This window comes from Pinus tabuliformis, chromosome 9, assembly GCF_031772625.1.
Source record: "Pinus tabuliformis cultivar Carrire ecotype Pingquan chromosome 9, CPIR1, whole genome shotgun sequence".
In the NCBI taxonomy this organism is placed as follows: domain Eukaryota; kingdom Viridiplantae; phylum Streptophyta; class Pinopsida; order Pinales; family Pinaceae; genus Pinus; species Pinus tabuliformis.
In genome coordinates, this window is record NC_142307.1 from 384,030,929 (window position 1) to 384,046,156 (window position 15,228).

A 15,228-nucleotide genomic window follows, 5' to 3' on the forward strand; every position below is an offset into this window, starting at 1 on the left:
TGTTTCTTATCGTACTCATTATTCATACGAGGGAAAACTTCAAATAGTTCTTGAGACTAAAAACTAACACATATATCATTTACCACTAAGTTATTCAAAGAAGATTTTTCACTTACTTGAACAAAGATCTCATCTTGTTTTTCATAAAAGGATTGGATTACCTCCTCTTGAAGTTTTTGTTCTAATGAAATGAGAACACTTGGGTCAATAGCTTTGTTTTCTTCATTCCAAATAATCTCAACAACAAAGCTTTCCTTCATGGGATTCAAAAGAAGGTACTCTTCATCATCACGATCTGAATCTAGATCTAAAATAACCAACTTGGCTTTATCACAATCTGAAATTGGAACTTAATTTTGTTGCATATTGTCTTCTGCTATGAGAAAATCTAAAATAAGACCTTGTTTTCCATCATTTTCAATTGTACTAAGATCCTGAACCTGGTGCAAATTTTCCTGAGCATCTTGATAAGTATCCTTTAAGCTCTCTTTATGTGGCTAAAATGGATTTTCATACAGGGTTTCCATGATCTCATCGTCCATGAAGTCATCATCATCATAAACATTTTCAAAATTTTCAATAAAACTATAAACATGTTTACAATAGTAGCTTTGAACTAATATTAAGGATGGATAAGATTCTTTATAGCTTTGAAAGAACATGTTATGAAAATCCTTTAAACAGTAAATACAAGCAGGTGGCAAAATTTCATACCAACATTAGGCTTCACCTTCTAGAGTGGCCATGAATATCTTCATCAAGCAGTCTTCAGGAAAATAACCCTTCAACTTGTGAGTATGCATGTGAAATCTAACTAGACGTAAAGAAACATCACTCATATCATCATCTTCACGCATAAGAAAATTCCTTTGCCAATCTACGTTAGGAATTTTATTTGGGAAACCTAGAATTTGATCTTGGCTCATGGGAGCATACCTTCGAGCAAACGAATCCATTTTGATGATAACGAATTCACCAAGAAATTATTCAGGCTACTGGTTCTTGAAGAGTGGACCATAAAAATTCTGAACCTTGGGATTTTTCGACACTAGAGTCACTAGGTGAATGATTTCCGCCTTCGGATGCATCTGACTATTTTTCACCATCAACAATCAGATCTGAACTTTGATGATCTTTCCCGGGGAATATCAAACCTTTCTCCTATATCCCCAGCATGATCACCACTATGTTATCACCTGGATTGAACCGCAGGCTAAAGGAAGGCAATGCCAAGGTAACCACAAGCCATTCTTAGGCAAGTAGCTAGCCCTGCTAGGTGAGGAGAGAGCTCTCTCCATAAGGATCTCAGCCAATATGTCTAGATCTAGAAAATGATATAGGCTAGGTATATTAGCACAAGCTTTTATTATATTTGAAGGGGTTCTACTAGATCAAGAGAAGCCATACAATTTGGGCAAGCAAACTAGGTCAAAATTGCAGGGTGTTTGATGCGGCAAACGTAGGTATGAAGCTTATAACTATAGGTTTTTATGGGTGAGGTGATTTAAGACCTGTGAGAAGTTAGGAGGAGCATGTGATCATCATGGATCCTTCCTAGACTGTAGAAAACATAAACTGTGAATATTTTCCCAAAGTTGTGCATTAATGTTATGTATTCTGCCTATCAACTTTGAAAACATCAACTCAGAAACAATTAAATGATTAATGAAGTACACAAAACATTTAAACATATGATCACAAGAGATGAAAATGAACTAAACACCATACAACATGGATCCCAAAAAATAGCAGCAATTTCTGATTAATCTACTGCTAAACTGATACAAAATGATGTCTTTTGAAAACCTACGCATCTAGCTGAGTCCAACCATTTACAATGAGAAAGAAGAAGAAGATATAGACATTGTTTCAACCTCCTCCCATCCTCAGGGGTCTAATCCCTAAGATGAGGATATAATCTAACCAATAATGAACAAGAGACTGGAATCTAGGCATCCTAATAACTTGGCTCTAAAAGTGAGGAAACTGATTCATTTTTGCTCAAAATGAATTTTAATCTAATGAATCTACCCCCTAATACTAGTTATCCATCATATTTACAAGCCAAGTCATCATTCACATTGGTAAAATGTCCTCCGTGAGAGAAAACCCAATATCACAGTCAAAACACAATGAAATGGCGATCTTGTGCAAAATTTGTCCTATGCATAGCACCACTGGCCCTATGCGCAGCGCCACTTTCAGCTCCCCTTTGGAGGCCTTCCTGGCATACAAATTGAGCTCATCATAGATCCTTGGAAATATATTCAATTATAATTTCCAAAACATCTTGAATTTCTTCATTTAAAGTTCATTTGACCCATCAAAAGCAGATTCTCCCAAGACTGCTTTTGTGTGTCCAAAAGGGGCAGAAAGGTCATTTCTGGAGTGTTTTTTGAACTTTTGGTAGACCAGTTCGAGTCCAAAAGCTTAGGAAATGTATAGGTTACATTTAATCATTGCTCTAAATCCAAAAATTCAAGCCATTTTTCCATTGGGTGTCCCTAGGAAAAGTGTAGCACCACCACCAAGTTTCTTGTGTTAAAATTTCCAAAATTTTCCAAAGGCAAAAATTCCTTCGAATTTGATCAAAATTGGTGAGCAGAACCGTCATCAAGCATCTTCATAAGACAACGAAGCTTCAGAAAGAAACCTATGCCTATCCTCCTCATTTTCTCCTTTGACAGCCCATCCCAACCTTGCTTTCATCTGCTTAACCCTTATTTTGCAAATTTTGTTCCGAGTCCTGTACTGGTAGGCCATGTGCCCAATGATTTGGTTGTCCCTATAGGCCCTTTGTAGCAATTTTCTAAGTGCAAATTGACCCTTTGAATCCAAATTTATCTATCACCCTCAATTTCCTTCCCAATTGAAGTCATAGTGAGCAGTGCTTCTTCCTTTTGCATTGTTGATTTACCCTTGTCACTTTGTGTCTTTGCCTTGAGAAGTTCCAGCTCCATGAGGACCTGCTTATCACTCAACTGCTTGTTCTCTTGCTTCCAATATGTGATGACATACTTGTCTCTCACCAAGTTGTCCATCAATGCTTGGATTTGAGCCTCTTTCTCCCGTATGATGATGTTTTCTTTTGTTAATTCATCCTAAGCCTCCAAATAAATTATCTCTATGCCATGATCGATATGATGTTGTTATGGCTCATCATGCTCCATCAAATCAAAATCTCTCTACTCCTCATCATCAAGACTTTCCTTCATCACCTTTTCTTTTCCGTTATGTGGCTGTTTCACATATACCTTCTATGTCGATGAAGAAGGAAAGGTACCTTCCACACCAAGTGGAGAAAACACTTGCCTATGAGTTGATGAAGAAGGCAAGGTCCCTTCCACACCAAGTGGAGAAAACACTTGCCTATCAGCTACAAACAATTTTCTTATCCCCCTCTGGTATGTCTTGTAGGTTTTAGGCACCTCAATGGCTCTAGTCTCTTTGGCCTTCTCATCCTTCTTTACCTGAGTACTTCTGGAACGTCTTCCTTATCCATGTTTGCTAAGTTTTGAAGTTGTGTACCCCTAGAGAAGGCATGGAAGGAGTGAGTATGGGTGATTAGGAATAAGGAAAGGTGAAATGATCTTATGTGGTATTTTGGTGGACTATATAAACATGAAAATGTGTGGGAGGGTATGAACCATGAAAATGAGAAAGGGACTATGGTTTTAGGATATTGCTTTGGGAATGAAGGAATAAGGGATATGGAGGGATATGTAAGAGGGATTAGGGTTTAGAGAATAGGTTAAAGGATATATGAGAGGGATAGAAAGGGATTTTAGGATTTAGTGATGGGAGGTATAGAAAGGCTTAGGGTTTTAAGGAATAAGTAGAGGAAATTCTAGGGTTTCACATTAAGCATAGAAGATTAACCTCAAATGAATTAATTGAATTCCAAGGACGAATTTTAGGGGAAACACTTGCTTGAGGACCAAAGAAGGAAAATTTTGTGTTTTTGTGTGGCAAGAAGGCATTTTGGCCCTTGCTAGACCTATGCACATTGCAAACTATAGTTGAACAATGCATCTTTCTACACGCAACACCATTCAGTTTTACACTGGGGAAACTGCCCTACGCGTAGTTCTCCAGCCTCTGTGCGTAGCGCCACCTCAATTTTTTCCTCCAACTTGCAGGTTGATTGTGACTAACTTCATAGTGTCCAAATTAGGTGTGGGATAGCTCATTGGAAAGATTTTCAAGTCGAATTTCCATATCTTCCTTTAGGTTTGAATTTGGAGCTCATTTCACCCATAAAAAGCTCAACCTCCTAAAACTGGTCAAAAAATGCAGAATGAGGGTGAAAAAATGTAAAGTGTTGTTGAAGGGAACTTTTGGAGGTCTTCCTAAACTCCAAATTGAGTGCATGATATATCATTGGAAATATATTCCAGTCTAGTTGTCATTTGACTTATCAAGTAAGTCATTTGGACACTCCAACTAGGATAAAGCTTGACTTTACCAAGGTCACTCCAGAAGTGAAACAACTCTCCTCTAGCAAATCATTGTTTGGACATTTCTCCCAAACAATGAGACCTGTGTAGAAACTGAAGGAGGTTTTTCTTCTCGGGTCTATGATTGAAAAAATCTCTCTCACTTTTCTCAAATTATCTTTTCCTGCTCAGAAACATCATTTTAATAAAACTTATCCCGATGTGAGGAACCAAGGATTTGTAGAAATGAAGGTAAATGAAGGGGATGAGGGGCTTCTAGATTATTGAGAAAAAAATCTTATGTAGGGAGGGATGTTAGGAAGCAGTTGAAAGTAGAATTTCAAGTATTGAGCAAGGGGAAGAGGTCCAAAAGGGAAAACCACAGGCCTAGCCTAGAAAAGTGTCAAATTGTAGCAATATACTAGGGTTTGTGGGGAAATGATGAATTTAAGGGATATAAGTGATGGTAAGTGTTTAAGAAGGTATATTAAGGATAGGGGAAGGTGTATGAGCATCAAGATACAAGTTTTTTTTATTAGTTTCCCATCAGATTAATGAAACAAAGAAAAAATGCCTTCAAAACCCTAGGAGAGGGAAATGAGCCTTACCAAGCATAACTGAAGCACAAACAAGGTGTAAAATGACCTATTGGAACCTAAAATAATGATGAAAACTCTTTTAATGATGGTACACTCAGCTGAGGGGTGACATGGACCAATACTTAGAAAACTTTGGGAGGAGTGAAACTAGTCCTAGACCTAATACCAAATGACGAAATTTTTACTTGAAGACTCACTGAAATGAAAAAAATTGACTTTGACACCCTAAGACCACTTTATAAGAGCATGTTTGATCACTAGTGGAAGGTTGCAAAGATTGATACTAACACCAAACATATTGGACATGTGACACAACTACGAAATGTGTCAGACATGTGTCTTACATGTCCATGTTTGACAGCTGGGGTATGGACATGAAATCCCTGGGGATTGTCCTGCTTCCATGAATTTTCAATTTTGGAAAATACCGTGAGACACAAATGTTGGGTCCCTAAATGACCCCGATAGTAATTATTATCCCTCTATAGTCGTTATTATCATACCATATTTAGATCACTACTTATTTTACATCTTTGTGGCTTCATGGGGTGTCAGAGGTATGGTATACTAGGTTTTGTTTGTAGAAATCATGAAAATTGAAATACTAAAAAAGATGTTAGGTGTGATGAAAGGTGAAAAACACCCCAAATTCTATGTTCTTCATTCTCATGAAACGTTTCCAATTTTGGATGAAAATATAGACTCATGTTTCTAGTTTCTGGTATGGATTTTCCAAAATTTGTATATCGCATTTAGATCCATGTATCTAATTTCCAATACGCCATTTCCTAAAGTCTAGGTATGGCACATAAATGTTTCAGTGGCAATTCCATGCCAAATCCCCTATGTTTGTGTCAGAAACATTGGATGGTGTTTCAGACCTCCTCCCTAGGAATTCCTGATCGAGGTGGATGTTGTTGGCCACCCACCTATCCCAGTTGGATCACCAAAATTGTCTCTCTCTATTTTTCAATTTTCTTAATCATAGAACGACTTACTATTTTTAGCAGCTTTTTCGGTACTGAACTTCTGAAGCCATTTTGAGGCCCTAAACAACGTTTTTTGGAAGAATGGTAGTAACATGTGTCCATTGACTAATGTTTATTATCCCAAAGTTGTAGTCCTCGGATAGATCTTTCTAACGAGGTATTGTGCATGTCAAACATAAATCGTATGCCAAAATTACGACCCCAGGAGGTTGATGTACCAATTTACCCAAACATGGGCCATAGTTTGGCGCTTCATCTCCTAGGGATAGGTTTTTGGATGTTTAGGGTTTTCCATTATTTATCAACAATAAATAGGCCTTCGAGCCTCATTGTAACACAGTTCAGAGGCACGTAACGGCCACATCTCTCCTCAGAGATAAGCTACCATTGCCCGAGCTAGTTTATTTCCATTTTTGTTTGTAAGCATATTTTAGTATTTTACATTAATGAAATGAAGTATTGTTCCTACTGCATATATGTATTTATGGTTATTACTGTAATTTGTTATGTTCCTGTTTAAATCTAGATCAGTGGTATTAGAATGATCTACTCTTTCTCTATTTTTCTTTACATGCCCCCAACGCGGTCGGGATATAAGGAGTTAGGGTTTGAACTGGTCGAACCTTCAAAAGATGAGCCTCACAAATCTTGATGACCTTCCATGGCAGATGAAAAGAAGGAGGAGGGGGAAGGAGATCCTATCAAAATCTTGCTCGAAGAATCCCTCGAGTGACAAAGGAACACGATGATGGAAAACTTTTCCCAGATCCTTCAGTGGCTACCCAGGGGTGATTCATCTGCTTCCAACAACTACTCTAGAAACAACACACCCTTTAAGCTACAAGTTAACTTTGAAAACCCCATATTCGAGGGTTAGATAGATGCAGATGTCATAGATAAATGGGTAAATTTGCTAGAAGGTTATTTTTCTGTTCATGATTTTTCCAGCCATGAAAAGATCACTTTTTCACTTCTCAAAGCAGCTCCCCACGTTAAGGATTGGTGGGAAACCTACTGCGAGCATAATGATGAGAGTATAGCCTCATTGTTTTCATCCCACACGCTTGGAATTCATTTTGGGATGCCATTAAGGAGAAATACTACTGTGTCAAAAGCTATGAGGATAAATACATAAAGTGGACCACGCTGTGGCAAGGAAGGGACCAAGATGTGCCGGATTTCACAAATATTTTTCATACCCTTTGCAGAAAGTTGGGTATGAAGGATTTTGAGCTGCATTTGATACTCAATTATCGTGGCTACCCACATAGGTACATAGAGGATGAGATGGAGTTCCTGAACATCTCCTCGCTCAGCATGGCATACAGATACACTCTCAACATCGAGAAAAAGTTTAAACAAAAGAAGTGAGACTTTGGATCTGTGAATCCGAAGAACAAAGGACAAAACCAAGGCAGGGTGACCAAAGATAGCCCGTCGAAGCTGCAAGAAAATAACAACAACACGAAGTTAAAGAAGAGCATAGGAAAGCGGTGTGAGTTCCATAAGAGCCCCACTCATAACACAAGTGAGTGTCAAACGAAGCAGTTGTTGGTGGTCGAGTTGAAGGCTTCAAAATCTGATGCATGTTCTGACCCTGAGTCAAAATCTAATAAGGAGAATGAGAAAGGGAAGAAAATCATTGATATGGAGCCCAGGGCCAATATTTCCACCACTAAGGTCTAGAAGAATGAACCAAAAGATCCAAATGAGGGGAAGCATCTTTTCCACTCACAAATGTGGGTGAAGGGTTCACTTTAGCCAAAAGAACCTCATTTCAATAGAGGTCATGAAGCAGTTAGGACTACCAACCATACCACAGCCACAACTATACAACATCCGGTTGCTTCACCAAGGACGAGATGTCCGAGTCCACCAGTAGTGATTCCTTCCCTAAAGCATCAAGCCCTTCACAGATGAGGCATCATGTGATGTTTCACTAATAGATGTTTGTGATGGATTATTAGGCCAACCAAACTTGTGGAAGCGACATGTTGTGGATGAGTCAAGCCCTTGTACTATTATTATTTCTTTGTGTAATTAATTATACAACATCTCAAAGGTATCCCCACCACCTCTTTGATCTATGTTAAGAAAGGAAATAAGATCATCTCCCATACTAGGAAATTTATTTTTTGTTTGGTTCACCCTCAAAGTAAGGGGAAGTTCATCACCACATCCATGAACGCCACGAAGGGTTCCTCCATGGAGGAGCAACAACAGATGGATACAGTGAGGAAATAATACAATAACATCTCCTCCTCACCCACAGGGGTACCATTGCACTGTTAGGTCAAGCATTCATTCGATCTAACTCCTAGAGCACCTCTACCCAATGGGTCGATATATCACCACTTCGTTATGGGAAATTCCAAGTATACGCAATGACATGATCAGCATCAGGTACCACACAAGTTTCAAGTGGGTGACAAATTCTGGTTACATATGAAGAAATAATGCCTTACAAGAGCCCATCAGAAGCTCAGACCACTCCGATATGGTCCTTACACCATTACCTAGGTTGTGGGAACAATTCTTTGGATCACAACATTCCCCCATTCCTTCGCTTGCACAGAGTGCTCAATATGGAAAACCATCAACCATGATTCCCACCATTACTGGACACATCATAGGTTGTAGAACAACTCACCAGGGACCAAGTTCAACAAAAGTTTCCTCGTCTTGTGGAGTAACTCAATGCAATGGGGACCACTGCTTCCTAAGGGGGGACGAATGATCCAAGTGGATGTTGGTGGCCACCCACCTATCCTACTTAGACCCTGCAACTTTCTCTTTCAATTTTTTAGTTTCCTTAATTGTAGCACAATTTACTACTTTTAGCAGTTTTACAGGTCCTGAACTTCCAGGGCCGTTTTCAGGCCCTAAACGACGTCCTTTTTGGGAAAACTAGGAGCGCCATGGGTCCATGAATCAATGTTTCCCATACCAAAGTTGTGGTCCTATGATAGATCTTTCTAACAAGGTATTGTGTATGTCAAACAAAGATCATATACCAAAGTTACGACCCCATGAAGTTGATGTACCAATTTACACAAATGGGGCCCATAGTTTGGCGCTTCATCTCCTAGGGTTAGGTTTTTAGATGTTTAGGATTTTACATTGTTTGTAAACAATAAATAGACCTTCGAGCTTCATTGTAATATAATTCAGAGGCATGTAGTTGCAACATCTCTCCTTAGAGATAAGCTACCATCGCCTGAGCTAGTTTATTTCTATTTCTGTTTGTAAGCATATTTCAGTATTTTACATTAATGAAGTGAAGTATTATTCTTAGAGCATCTCTGTATTTATGGTTATTTCTTTAATTTTTTTCATTCCTATTTAAATCCATATTAGTTCATCGTAACACAACTTATAACTCTAAATACCATCATTGGCATCAAGAGCCTTACTAGGAAGAACATATATATGATTAATTTTTGAGTTTCCTATCAAGGTAGCTTAAGATAAATTTTGGAAGATTAAACTAATTTTCTTTTTCCTTTTTTCCATAATACTTAAGAGGAAATATATAAATGTACAAAACCCTACTTATCCTCATAATGCGCTATTTGAAGGCAATGTTATATGGCTATTGGTTGATGTCTACCACTTCATTCGATAGATCATTACTATACAAATTCAACTATGGCTCATTTGAGATCTATCTATTATTCATGTTACTGTCAATAAAGTATTTTCCTCACCTTTTAAGGATTAGTTTGGATTTTTTTGTCATTTGTTCATTCCTTATTATCCCAATTTCTTAGACATGTCCTTGTCATTATGGCTAACAATATTATATATGCGATATTTTGATTTGCTATCATGCCACATGTTGAGCGAAATTTTGTGGGATTTTTTAAATTTTCTTGTTTTGTAGCTGGGTAGGATGGCCCTGAGCAAAAGTCTGGAACAGGTGAAGGATCTCATCAAAGATCTAATGCGGGTAATGGTAATCTTCACAATATTGGTTCAATAGATCCATATAGAAACACGAATTTAGGGCTGGATGGCCCTCCAACATCAAAAGAAGTAAGTGGGATTTTCAATGAACATTCAAACTTCCATGACTTGTTTTTGGCCCAATATGTGGAATAAAGTAGAAACAAGAATATAGGGTTGGATGTCCCTTCAACATCAAAAGAAGTAAGTGGGATTTTCAAGGAAGACTCAAACTTCGATGAATTTTTTTTGGCCCAATATGTGGAATAAATTTTTGTTGGTATGGTGTGGGGGGGGGGTGGGCGCATTTACCAAGAAATAGTGTATTGCATCTCTATGTCTGTTATTTTAGTTGTGTCATGAAGACATCATATATTTAGAAACTGACAATGATATGTGTTTAATATTACACATCAAAGCTTTCATTTAAAATAAAGTATTTGTTGAGGAGTTTGCAAGAAACAGAAATTGTACAACATAATTTATTAACTACTCTTTTTGGGCATGTCAACATTTTAATATAATCATTATCTCCCTATTATTTAGTATGTCTTCCTGTTAGAATTATTGTTAAATTTGTATACTTGTTTGCTGTGTTTAAACTTTTGAAATAACCATGTACCACAAAGACGACATTCTGAGATACTTTAATGCGTTCTTGATGCTATATCATATCCTTGATAATGTTTTTATTGGCATATTTCTTTCCTTTTCCTATTGTCCTAGTTGAGAAATTCATCACAATAGTAAGATACAACCTGAGGTGGACAGACTATGCCCAAATAGTGAAGGATCACTGAATTAATTTTTTATTTCTATAGTTTTTTAAGATCTCAAGTGGGAGTTCAAACGCTAGAAAAGACCAACAAAAAGTTGTATAGTTTTTCTGAAATAACCTAAAATGTAATGAAGAGTTGAACTGATCTATTTGTGTGAATTGATAGGTCACAGATAGTGACCGTGGGCATTCCTTCTTTACACGAGATGGGAGTTCACCCAGGAGGGTAGTTGCCTCAATCATGCTTACTACAACTGCTGATAATGGTGAGTGCTCTCATTCCTTAACAAGTAGCTTTGTTCCGAGGAGTCTTCGCTCTTCAAGTGCACAATGAAGTTCAACACTAGCTACATCTGAGCTAAGAAGTATATTTGGTATTAGAAATGCATCAATGAGGGGCACACCTAAGGATTCACTGAGGAGATTGAATACCTGTTTGTAGATTCAGGATAGAAGAAGTGATAAGTAATTTTTCCAATTTTATGATTTCTTGGGGAATTAAAAAGCTCTGTTCTAGATTGGTATATCTACTTGGTCAATTTCGTTATCATTTCTTCTCGCTGTTTGAGATTAAGTCCTTAGAATAGGAGTGTATTTAAAATTAGTCATAGGCTGGCCTTGATGGGGAAAGAAAATTCATAGGTTTTGTGCATCTACATCGAGGATGAGTACTTAAAAGGAAAAGGAAAGTAGATGAAGAGAGTACATGCTTGACCAAACATTGTCTCAATAGGCCCTATTTTAAATTTTTGCTTGCCATTCATCATTTCTTGGGAATGTAATACATAGTCAACTCAGACAACATACAACAAAACCCAAGGATTCTATCTTGGTTAGATGTTTGGTTTCCCTATTTTACATAAATACATTTTGAGCTCTCGTTTATCTCAATTTGGTTCTATCGAATGTAAAATAGCAATTATTGTATGGTTAAATATGGTTGAAATCATTGTCTGTCCATGTAGACTCGAAAAAAATGTTTTTTGTACTTTCAAGGCAACTACTAGCCTATTTAGTTTAATGTATTTGTAAGTTTCTTGCTTAGAATGCTTGCATCTATCCATCTCTAACATCACCTTCCAAATCATATTACTCTGAGATAAAGTCTGAAGTAAGAGGAGACAGAATGGATAATGGATTGTTGTAAAGGGAAATATCTATTTCTTTTTCATTTTTCATTTAGATTACGAGTTGTTGAGGAAAAATGATCTCATTGATATATTTTTCAATGCTTGAGTCTACAATCCTATAGAGATCACCTTGCTAGTTCCACTTAATTTGATGGGAGGTGTATCAGAAACAGAAATGGTTGTGCATCTCTCAAGGAATTTAAAGGTAACATATTATATCATGTATGCCTCTCAGGGACACTTTATGTTTTTCCGAAATCATGGGTGTATGGGGCCTTAAATATCTTTCTATCTTTTCAAAAACCCTTTTATCAAAAGTTAGTTGGAGAATTCTCCCCACAGAGATCTTGTGGACATCAGTATTTTTCAGGAAATACATCCCCCCCTCTCGCTTGATGAATGGATTATTAAACTGAATAAAATGGTGCCAAAATATTCAATTATCTGGAAAGTTGTTATAGCTTCATTTAATATTATTGGAGGTGGCCTCACTTAGAAGGTGGGAAATGGGTAGAAAGCTAGAATCAGTTTGGAACCATGGGTTGGTTGCCAAGCTAATTTTATACTTCCTTCCGATCTTTTTCCTTTCTTGAATGAGCATGAAAATGTTTTCCTCATTCAAGTTGTGGATGAGGATTGGATGACTTTCTGGTCACAAGGTTGTGAGAATGTGGCTCATTTGGTCTTTTATGGAGAGCATGCTAATATGTGGTAGTATTATATTATATATCTCAGATGGTCGAATGTCAGAAAAAGAGATAGGGTGGACTGTTTGTGATGGGTTCACTCTCCTTCTTGGCTATATACCCCAAAATTAGGATATAGTCACCAGATAGCATAAGCCAAGATGTTTTCTATGGTGTTTATTAAACAACAATGTGAAAATATGGGACAAATTACAAAAAAATATATAAAGAAGGTCCCAATTGGTGTATTTTATGTAAAATGCTTAAGAGTCTATCTCACACTTGTTTCTTTTTTTCCCTTTCTCACTGCATATTTGAGTTAAAGCTTGGCAGATATTGAACTTCCACTTGCAGGGGAGAGGAAACAATAGCTTGATTGAGGCATGGAAGTCACGGTGAGGTTCGTCAAACAACAAGACCCTCAAAAACATCCCTCCCCTCATTTGTTGGGGGGTCTAGCTTGCCGGGAACAAAGCCACTTTTAGGGACTCCTTGTCCGTACCCAATTTTATTGAGCTAAAGTGGGGGCAATTATGCTCTCCTTCCACCAAAAGACTTTATTTATGTGCCTCGCAATATCATTGAAGAAGAGATCAATCGACACATTCCTTTGTCTTATTTTGATGGTGCTTCGAGGTGAGGACATTAGTTGTGGTGGTGGTTTCATTCTTTTTATAAATGAACAACATTTCAGGAAGTAAAAAACAGTCTAGGCAGAGGATCTAACAATTCCTCTAAACTTCTATCTTTAAATATTCTACTGTGCAAGGCTCTAGAATATGATTTTTGATCTTTTCTAGTCTTTAAGGATTCTTTAGATATTATTAACTATTTTAATGAAGTTCAAATATGTCACAACCACACATCTTCCCATTCTAGAAGAAATTCTTCAGATTAAACAAGCTTTTAATAATATATCCTACTATCATATCTATAGGGAAAGGAATCATGAAGCAAATTTTCTATCCAAGGAAGGTGCTAGAAAGGCTATGAGTGATTGATAGCTCACATAACACATGAATGGGATAGTCCAAATTTTATTGTGCCACTCTTTTATAGATATGTGATGTTGTATGTTTCTCCTCTGTATCAAAATACATATTATATTTCTCTACCCATTTTTAAGAGTTTGTAAGATATTTGATTTTTTGATGTAAATATTTCAATTACAAAGGTCACTTGCTGATTTTTATTTACTGCAATATAGGACTTATTACGAATTGATTAGTATATATCAGTTTTGCTACTACATTGTGTGGATAAAACAATTTTGATGTTTGATCTCAGGGTGCTTTTTATCACAGACAAATTATTTCTAGGTTGTACTACTCACGACTTTGGCCACTAACAGATGGTTTTTTTGTTGAACGGACATAGTGAATGTATTGTAACTTTTTGTTATGACCTTTTCTTTAGAAAAAAAAAAAATATTGTTTCCCTTAATATGAAATTCAGTCACCATAAATCTTAATACAACTATTCAAATAAATTGAACTATACAACCCTAACATCCACATAAACGAGGGTAACAACTATTTTGCTAAGTCAATCTTGGTATTTAATGAATTTCAAACCATATCATTAATGATTTTAAGACCCTAGAAATAAAAAATTAAAGACTTCAAAGCCTTTCCGTTACACCATCTAATTACTAAAAAAGGAAAAAAATTGTTACACTAAACATAAAAAAAAAAAAAAAAAGAGTATAGATGTTCTACTAAACTAGCAATGGACCTAAAACATCTAGATTCACTATTCATAACCCTGATTAACATAAATAAGATGGAATTTTGATGGGAATGAATAATTTACTCATGATATAAGCGATCGCCAAATAAGAAACCCTAGCCACTGCAAAAGAGACCTTGACACTCCTTGCTCTGTGTTTGTGCAAGGCCATGTCCAACAAAATTATCCCCACCCCACCAAGCAAGAACATAAACCTCGACGAGAGCCCTTCAATAATATATTTCCCTTTCACTCTTCGAGATAGGAAGACAACCAGTTCTATGTTCATGTGATAGGAGCTTGCATGCTCCTAATGCCTAGTATCTCGATGATGACATTGTAGATGAAGTTGAAGACCACCATGAAATAGGTGGCCAGGATGATGGAGAAGACAATCGTCATTGAGGGTAGCAAAAAAGAGGGCACCTTCAGGCGCATGCGGGGTACTCTGAGAGCATTATAAGGAAGCTTCAGGATGAGAAGCAAGGGATCCATTGAAGATAGTTATGATAAGTCTCTCCTTAATGATGTTGAGCTATGGTGATGAACATGAACTTCTATCGACATTTTTTGAGTGATGACATTTTGCTCAGAGATGAAATTAATGACCCAATATAGGATGAATATTTAAGCTTTTGTCTGCAGAAATTGGCTTTGCCCTCGATCACTTGGGTTTTTGGTGTGATCCTAAGCTATTCGTTGCCCAGCTTTTTGTTAGACTGAAACGATGTTGCACCAATAATGTATCTTCTATTATAACACACAAACAAAATTTATCACTCCAATAATGTAAAACTGAATTAAATTTTGATTAAAATTTATCGAGAAAGGTGCATTTCAATAGATTTTTGTCCTACTTATATAAATGGGTTAAAATAATAGTGTGAAATAAATAGTATCCCATAAAAATTGAAAAAGTGCATCCTAGTCGAAGTAT

General features: G+C 36.9%; 1 pseudogene; it reads right to left on the bottom strand.

Moving 5' to 3' along the window:
- Positions 1-14,331: 14,331 nt before the first annotated feature.
- LOC149148757 (uncharacterized) lies at positions 14,332-14,858 on the bottom strand (annotated as a pseudogene).
- Positions 14,859-15,228: the final 370 nt, after the last annotated feature.